Source organism: Coenobita brevimanus, chromosome 108, assembly GCF_032717465.1.
Source record: "Coenobita brevimanus isolate Jiangsu-jjx chromosome 108, ASM3271746v2, whole genome shotgun sequence".
NCBI classification, from domain to species: Eukaryota; Metazoa; Arthropoda; class Malacostraca; order Decapoda; family Coenobitidae; genus Coenobita; species Coenobita brevimanus.
The window spans coordinates 7,064,896-7,074,999 of NC_137061.1; positions in this window are offsets into that span (position 1 = coordinate 7,064,896).

A 10,104-nucleotide genomic window follows, 5' to 3' on the forward strand; every position below is an offset into this window, starting at 1 on the left:
ACTTTCAATTTCCTCCTTTCACACACCCTTCCAAACTCCTCTACCAACTGTCTCAATCTCTCCTCTGAATCAGTCACCAGTGCAGTATCATCTGCAAACAGCAGCTGCTTCAGATTCCACTCTCCCTCCATCAACATTTACCAGACTCAGACCACCTAAAACTCTTGCATTCACCTCCCTTACAACACCATCCATGTAAATATTAAACAACCAAGGCGACATCACACATCCCTGTCGCAGCCCCACTCTCACAGGAAACCAATCACTCACAGCATTTCCCACTCTTACACACGCTCTACTATTTACATAAAAACTTTTCACCCCTTTTAGTAACCTACCATCAAGTCCATACAATCTTAAAACAGTCCACAAAGCCTCCCTATCAATTCTATCATACACTTTCTCTAAATCCATAAATGCCCAAAACACATCCTTGCCTTTCGCTAAATACTTTTCACACACTTGTCTCACAGCAAACACCTGATCAACGCATCCCCTCCCTCTCCTAAAGCCACACTGCTCATCACTAATCACTCCCTCTGTACCCTCTCTAACTCTCATAATTAACACTCTACCATACACTTTACCTACAACACTCAACAGACTTATACCCCTAAAGCTAGTACATTCATACTTATCACCCTTGCCTTTATATAACGGGACCACACAAGCACTTGCCCAGTCAACTGGCACCATACCTTTCTCAAAGCACACATTCAATAATCTTACTAACCAGTCAACAATAGTCACTCCACCACCCTTCAGGCATTCCACAGCACACCCATCCATACCTGCAGCTTTCCCTGTTTTCATCTCCTTTACTGCCTTCTCCACTTCCTCCTTCGTGATCAAAGAATCATTCAACTCTCCCAACACATTTATTCCTTGCACCCTTCTATCTGCCACAATCTCAGCCACCCTTTCCTCCTCTACATTTAACAATCTTTCAAAATACTCTGCCCATCTCTTCCTTACTGCATCCATCTCAATTAACATCCTTCCATCCTCTGCTTTTACTCGTTCTTCCTTCCCCGACTCTCCCTTTCGCACCCTTTTCACCTCCTTCCAAAACATTTTCTTATTCTGTTGAAAATTCTCTGTCAGCCGCCTACCCCACCTCTCATCTGCTGCCACTTTAGCATCACGCACAGCCCTTCTCGCTCTATTCCTCTTTTCCTTATACCTTTCATATGACATCTCATCCTTCCTCTGCAGCCACACTTCATAGGCACGTCTCTTCTCAGCCACAGCCATACTTACTTCCTCGCACCACCATTCACTTCCTTTTCTTACACCATCACCCACATGTCTCACACCACACACCTCTTCTGCATGCCCCACCACAGCACTCTTAAACAACTGCCATTCCTCCTCCACGCTGCCATTTTCCCGATCTTTCACTGCGTTCCACTCATCTCTCAATTTCTCCTGTACCCTATCTTTTTCTCTCTTTTATCCAACTCACTCACTTTCAAAACCTCCCTGCCACACCTAACCCTCCTAGCTCTCACCCATCTCTTACCTACTCTTAACTTTCCCTCCACCAGGTAGTGGTCAGACATACCTCCACCCTCCCCTCTCAGAACTCTCACATCCAACAATCTTCCTATTACATTCCTAGACACAACCACATAGTCCATCAAGGCTCTATCAACAACCCTTCCACCCTCCTGTCTCACCCATGTATACTTATAAATATCTTTCTTCTCAAACAGCGTATTCCCAATCACCATCTCTCGCTCAACACACATCGCTATCATTCGTTCCCCATTTTCATTTCTTCCAGGCACACCATGCATACCAACTACGCCTTCAACTGCTACATTTCCCACTCTAGCATTCAGATCTCCCATCATTACCACATTCACATTCGCTCCAAAACTCTGCAGACACTCATCAACATCATTCCAGAAAGACTCCCTCTCTTGTTCATCCCTTTCACTACCAGGCCCATATGCACTCACAAACACCCACAACTCACGTTCAAATTTCGCTTTCACCCACATCAGTCTCGATGACACCTCCTTCCATTCAATCACACACTGCTGTACTTCCGGACTCACTAACAAGGCCACACCTTCTCTTGCCCTTCCTCTATCAACACCTGACAATCTTCCATTCACACTTCCAAACATAGATTCCCCCTTCCCTTTCATCTTCGTTTCACTCAAAGCTAACACATCCAACTTTCTTCTCACAAACATTCTCCCAATCTCCTCCCTTTTAGCCTCAATTGTACTACATCCACGCACATTCATAGACCCAATCTTCAGGGTACGGGGATAACTCCATCCCCCATCCCTTTCTCTGGCCTGTCTCTTTTTAGGAACTAAAAAACAGAGGAGGGGGTCCCTAGTCCCCTCACCCCGCCCCTTTTAGTCGCCTTTTACGACACGCAGGGAATACGGTGGCAGTATTCTTCCTAACACAACCTGGCCGCAGAGTAGTAGTACCACCCCATAGTGCGGCCAGGTTGTGTCCCCCCCGCCACAGGGGGGTCTTGAAGGCCTGTCCAGATATTGTTTTAAATAGTATGAAATTAATATTTATTACTCTCCTTTTCTCAGATTCTACTTGCTAGTTGCTATGCCACCAGACCGTGTTCGGTTAAGTGGGAGCGCATACAAGAAGATGAGAAAGAAGCGAAAGATGGAAGACGAGAAGCTTGCTGGTTCATTAGAAACCTTCATTGTGACGACTAAGAAGAGTGAAACTTGTGCTCTAAATGAAGATCTTGTGAGTGAATGTGAAGATACGGAGGAAGAGGAATTTAGGAGTTCATATGAGTCTGAGCCTATTACGGAAGGGAAAGAAACCAGTGTTCAGGAGGCTGAGGAGGGTAAGGAAGAAACTAATTGCGAGGGAAGAGCAGGACTTGAGTATATTCAAAGAAGAGACTTTGGTTTGATTTCATTTGGGCACTTGACATCTGACGTCCGTGATGCTCTTGTTTCTATTGGAGCTGAAAGTTTTCAGAATTCAAAAGGGCCCTTTGTTACTGGGAGTAAGGGTAGAAAAATGGCTGAGGCATGGTTCTACAGAAAACTTGCAGATGGTAAAGGTGAAGTTGTGAAGAGAACATGGCTACTCTACTCACCATCCAGAGAAGCAGCCTACTGTTTTTGCTGCATTCTATTTTCGCACACTCCACAGAATGCAATTTCCAAGTTCGAGTCACCGGAGGGATTTAATGGTGGAGGTAAGTGGAAGGACAGTACTCCAATAGCTGTACATGAGAGTACAACCTGGCATAGAAAAGCCTTTCTTGCATGGAAAGAGGCTGAGGAGCACCTAAGAGAGGAGAAGGGTATTGATAAGGAATTTGTTCGGCAAGTGAATGCTGAGAGAGAGAAAGGAAGACAGATACTGTTGCGAATTATTTCCTGTATCCGGTTCTTGGCTTCCAGAAATTTGGCATTTCAAGGAAGCATTGACTATATTGGCAAAGTTGACACAGAAGATAGGAAAAGGGAAGGCAACTTCATGGCACCAATACGATTCATAGCTGACTTTGATCCAGTTCTCAAAGAACACTTGAATAAACACACAGATGGGGCTAAAGGAAGGGCTACATACTTATCTCCAGTGACACAAAATGAATTCATTGCCTTGCTGGCAAATACCATTCGAGAAAAACTTGTGGTAGATGTCAAGGAAAGCAAGTACCATGGTGTCATGTGTGACTCTACTCCAGGCATCTCACACCAGGATCAGCATTCCTTAGTAGTACGCTATGTAGTTCTGAAAGAAGGCCAATTTGTTATGAAAGAGACATTTCTAGGCTACATGAAACTTGGGGGGGAAAAAATGCTGAAGCTATTGAGGAAGGGATTCGTAATGGTTTAGAGTCTTTCGGTCTGGACTTCAACAATTGCAGGGCTGTTTGTTTTGATAATGCCAGTGTCATGGTTGGGAAACACAGAGGCGTTCAACGTCGACTGTGTGAAAAAAAAACTCAAAAATTGTGTTTATTAACTGTAACAATCATAGCCACAACTTAGCAGGCGCAGATGCAGTTAAGACTGATGTGGGTTCAATGACTTTTTTCAATGTTCTCAACTAAGTTTTCAATTTCTTCAGCAGAAGCATAGAAGGGTGGGATGCACTGAAGAAAGCTACTGCTATAACTCTGAAGAGTAGCACTGACACACGATGGAGCTCTAGGACAGATGCCACCCATGCCCTTGAGACTGAATTGAATGGTGTGCTGGAGTCTCTAAAAAATATATCTTCATCAGACAACTTCACAGCTGAGTCACGGGCAGACAGTGAGGCCCTTTTGAAAGGAATTCTCAGTTTTGAATTCTTGGCATTTCTCTCATTCTGGACCCCTGTTTTGAGAAAGGTGGATATTGTTCAAAAACGCCTCCAGTGTCCTGAGATGACTTTTAAGGACGCTCATGAAGACCTTGAAGCATTAGCAACATGGTTACAAGAGAACCGGGATAACAGTGCCCAGGAAGCAGTCATGGAAAGCATAGAACTGTGCAATAAGTGGGATGTAGAAATTGAAATAAAACGAGTGCGCCGAAAAAAGTGTATGCCTGGAGAGTTGGCCAGGGATGAACCACTAACCCCTCATCTTGACATGAAGCGAAAACTTCTTTTAGCAGTTGATAGACCTGTTGTAGAAGTGCAGTCAAGAAGTGCTCGACTTCAAGAGATAGATGGTCGTTTTGGAGTTCTTCTTCGCCCTCAAGAGTTGTTTTGTAAAACGGAACAAGAAATTGACGCTGTTTGCAAGGACATGGCCCAAAAATATGATGAAGACATATCACCTTCAGAGCTCTGTCAAGAAGTGCAAGATTTGAAGTTCTTATTGAAGAATAGAACACCAGAAACTGCTCCAGAACTCCTTGCTTTTATTGATAAATATGGGGAAGGATTCGCAAACCTTCGTGTTGCACTGAGAGTTTTATTGACTGTAGGGATATCAGTTGCTTCCTGTGAAAGGTCGTTCAGCAAACTGAAACTTATCAAAACATATCTGAGGAGTTCCATGGGCCAAGATAGACTGTCAAATCTTGCACTTCTTAGCACTGAATCCGACACTCTAATGGATATGAACTTTGATGGCATCATTCATGAATTTGCCAGAAGCAAAGCAAGAAAATTCCTAATGTAATCCTTTGATCCATTTGATATCTTATGATGATGACATTATTATGGCAATTGTTTTATTTTGAAATAAATATTTACAGAATATAGTAACACAACTACATTGCTGTCTGAAGGATGTTTTACAATTATTTATGAAAAAATAAAGTTTTCTCTTTATTTTCTACTATATTAAACTGCACATACAGGAAATGCACCTTTTATTAAGTATCCTATAAATACTCAGTATTATATAATTAAGTGTCCTATAATCATGTTGCCCAAATTAGGGTCATAGGCAGTAATGGGTGGTGGAGGTTGGAAGTGCTAATGAAGAGGGGGGGGGGCGCCACTGAGAACTTTGCCCTGGGGCGGCACAAAGGCATGTAAGGGCTCTGCTTGCCATCCACTTTTATGTCACTCAAATCCCTCTAGTATCACCATACTTTGCATAAACAACGTACAAACTATATTACCCAGCAGTATCCAGGAATAAATAGCTATGGAAGAGGTGTTAGGGTGCTTCCTTAACCGATGAAAAACAAGCCAAAGATATATATAAAAAAAAAAAAAAAATCAGTTCTGCTGATGGCCAAGTGTAGTAAAACTGGCGGGTCAGTTTGTCTAGTAACCAAGGAGATTCCTTCCTTCCTAATAATTATGGTTCTTTGAAGGGTTGAGCTGAATAAAGCAAACAATAATAATAATAATAATAATAATAATACACTAATAATAACAGTAGTAATCATCAGACATTAATATTATAATAATAATAATAATAATACGGTAATAATAATAAATAATAATAATAATAATAACAGTAATAATGATAAATTACAATCATCATAATACAGTAATAACAATACTAATAATCATCATCATGGGTCGTGTTAATAAATTCTCCTAACCTTCAACTGTGTATAAAATGCTTGTCTTCACTAATACAGCTAAGAAAAACTTTACAACCGTATGAGAGAGAGAGAGAGAGAGAGAGAGAGAGAGAGAGAGAGATTGGTTAACGTAGTGGTTTCCAACCTTTTCTAATTCTCGTCCCCTCACCCACACTGAATGACACGTTCCTTGCACCCACCTTCCTCAGATACTGTATTTTACTAGCATAGCTGGCACATGTCAATAAATATCATATTCTTAACCTTTGAAATTGTTTATATATTCAGCTAACTAGATTTCTTATTCATATTAAAATGCCCGCCGCCGGACCATCCACCCCACCACCACCCCAGGAAGGGACAATGGGGGGCTAATGACCCAGGGCAAGAGGGTCACCCAACCACCACTGACCTGTGCCCCTTTTCCCCGCAACTGTCCCGACACCAGGTGAGCCAGGATCGGAGACAACCTCACAGGCGGGCTAACCATCGACAGCAGTGGGGTGGGACTGAGCAAGAATTATAGTAACTTTTTGGCGACGGCCATAGTTACACCCCTCAAGGGCAGGAGGCCCTTCAGTGAGCCACGAGGTGTCCCCACCTCTGCAGCGTCCAGGGTGAGGCCCTATAGTGAGCCACGAGGGGCCAGTACCCTCTGCCACATACACAGTGAGCCACGAGGGAACAACACCCTCTGCCACATACCCAGTGAGCCACGAGGGAGCAATTCCCTCTGCCACATACAGGGCAGGAGGCCCTTTAGTGAGCCACGAGGGGCCAGTATCCTCTGCCACGTACCTAGTGAGCCACGAGGGAACAACACCCTCTGCCACATACCCAGTGAGCCACGAGGGAGAAATACCCTCTGCCACATCCAGGGCAGGAGGCCCTATAGTGAGCCACGAGGGGCCAGTGCCCTCTGCCACCCCAAGGGTAAGAGTCCCTAGTAGAAAGCGAAAAGTGGGTCCCAGGGTAAAGCAACCTGGAGCCACGACTGTGACAGAGACAGGAGAGAGAGTCGCCTCCGTGCTGCCCTCCCTGTATATAGGAGAGGACACGGTCTCCGTGTGCACTCCACCTTCAGCGTTCCCCAGTGGGAATAGCTGGACACCACTCGGGAGAGTTGCCCCGAAGGTGTCACCAGAGTGGAGGCAAAGTCCAAGTCCGGACCTGCCTCCTACTCCTGGGAGATTCTTGTCTTCTCCAGGCACCAGCAGGAGATGAGGCCGCAGCCCAACCCTGACGGCGCGTCCCCTGGCAGACCTCCGCAGCCCCAGGACTCCCAGGCGAGCCCAGCAGCCTACAAGTGAGAGTAACGCTGGCCCCCTCACCCCGCGGAGCCTCCGACGCCAGACCCGCCTCCTCCAACTGTTTGCACCCAGCCCCGAGGGCCACCTCCCAGGTCGAGGCCCCCAGACAGGCGGATCTCCCTGCACCCCACAGACGAGACCCTGAGATAAGGGTCTACCTTCAGGTCGAGGCCCCAGATAGGAGGGCCTCCCTGCAACTCACCGACGAACCGGACCCGGGTAGTGACTACCCTGCCGGTAGTGTGTTGCCCGCCACGGGTAGAGACCCCTGAGGTCCTCCCCCTCGACCTGAGTGACAGAGTGAATTAACCCAGGAAAAACGGGTAGATCAGTGACGCCCCTTAGATCTAAGTAAACCCGAGAAAGAAGAGCAGGAACAGTGACATAGTGTGATCCATATGAAATCAACAGTTAAGTGTTAATCCCAATAAACTCACATGTCCCTTAAAGAAAAGTAATTATCGCCCTCCCAGAATAAAGGAGTTTCCCGTAAGTGTGAAAGGCAACCACGTGCGCGGGAAACCCAACAGGCCAACACCCCACATCGAGTGTCGCCGCGTCTAGTTAACCGAGTCGAGTGTCATGATCCGCACCCTGCCTTTCTTATAGTAATATTCCTCCCCCAGACTCTTAACCTTGTGTATTCCTTTTGCTACTGTGAGTATAGATATTTTGGATTTTAATGAAAGACAATCACCCCCCACTTATAGAACCACAAGCCATTGTTATATGTGATCATATTGTGTGTTAGGTACAGTGGTATCTCGTGTCAACCCAACCTAATTCTGTCTCTGTATCCTATATCCTAAATATCACTCTGTATCATATTGTAACGGTTCTAGAATTAAGGTAATAGATGTGTTAAGGTATACTGCCTAGTTTTTATGTCCTGTTCCTTTGTTGGTGCTTTACTTCCGGTCCGGAAAGAGGACCCCGCTCAGTCGCTAGTGCTTTTAGGGCGAGGAGTCGACCTAAAAACACTCAGCATAACACATATCCAAAATATTTTCGCCATATTTAGAAATTACTGAATTCCATCGTAATTCATAGTTTCCAAATATAATTACCCTCTTTATCAAGCCTTCGCGTCCCCTCAAGGCAGGCCTTAGTGCCCCCCTAGGGGGGTGCGCCCCACAGGCTAGAAACCACTGGGTTAACGAGTGTGGTATGTCTGGCACGCTGAGGAGGGATTGACTAGAGTTGTATCGTGTTAAGTGATTGACCAGCTATCTGGCCGGGGGGGAGGGGGCGAGCTGTCATTGGCTGGTGAGGTCAGGGCGAGGTGAGGTGGGAGAGAGAAACGGTCCAGCCTGTCAAAAACCAACTAGACATCACGAAGAAAGGAAGAGCTATCTTTCTCATTTGTGGTAAAGTATTATTATTATTAATGTATAATTATTTGGAAATTGTCATTTTGTTCTACTTCTGTTCGTGATTTTTTATTGACTTCTTCATAGGACAGTTGAAACTAGTTTAGTGACCAGTGGTTGATGCAATGAGAACTATAAGGCCAATCGAGGGAAAGAAGATCGTGAGTTACGAGGTCGATCTTTAGTGAGGAAGAGTATAGACGAGATCGTGAGCTACGAGGTCCATCTTCAGTGACGAAGAGGATGGAAGAGATCGTGAGCTAAAAGGTCAATCGGTATAAGAAAATACTATTACTCTGGTTCACCAATAATCCAGCAGCTACCAACTTAATTTAAAACGCCATGCACAGGAACGTAATGTAAAAAGCAATATTATAGGACAATTAATCATTTCAAGGGCATAGCTGTATTTTACAATATACGTTTGTTGTTAAAAATAAAGATTTATTAATATACCTACCCAAAAAATGCAGTATTAAGCTCAAACTGAGTATGGCAATAGCTTACATAATTTTACAGTTAAAATCTAAAGGTGAATGTAGCGAAGTGTAAAGTGATGGTCTTTGAGAGAGGTGAAGTCAGTGAATGGACAGCGAGGTTGGATGGTGAGGAATTGGAAAATGTGAGTACGTTAAAGTACTTGGGTAGTGTGATGAGTAAGGATGGAGGTTTAGAGGGTGAAGTGCTTGAAAGGGTACAGCAGGGAAGAAAGGTTGCTGGTTCTTTGAAAGCAGTGATAAGAAACAGGGAAGTGAGCATGGAAGTGAAAAAGTTACTATATGACAGTATTGTGATACCAACTCTAACGTATGGAAGTGAAGCTTGGACGTTGTTGGAAGGACGCAAGTCAAGAGTGAGAGCAGTGGAAATGAGTTATTTAAGAGGAGCCTGTGGAGTCACATGGAGAGACAGGCTGACGAATAAGGATATAAAGGAGCGTTGTGGTGTTGATGTGGATGTGATAGGAAGCGTTATGAGGAACACACTGAGGTGGTTTGGCCACGTGGAGAGGATGGAGGCTGAAAGACTGACGAAGAGAGTGTATGTGAGTGAGTGAAGTGGAGGGGGGGAAGAGGGAGGGGAAGGCCGAGGATGAGATGGAGGGATGGGGTGGAGAGGTATATGAGAGAGGGGGGTGTAAGTTGGGAGCAGGGCAGTGAAATGGCGGGGGACAGGGCGACTTGGAGGCGATTTGTTTGTGGCCACCCCAAACGGGATTGAGGCGTCTGGCAATAGATAGATAGATAGATAGAAACTTTAAATTGGTACAGTTTTATTATTACACTAACATTTAATAGGGAGTTATGATCAAATACAAATTGTAAGTTGCATAATCATGACTACGTTAACTTGCTTTATACAGTGAATAAATATCGGACAAGAGAAGAGTAAAGCAGACCTAACAGAAAATGTGTCAATACATATTAAGTTAAAGAA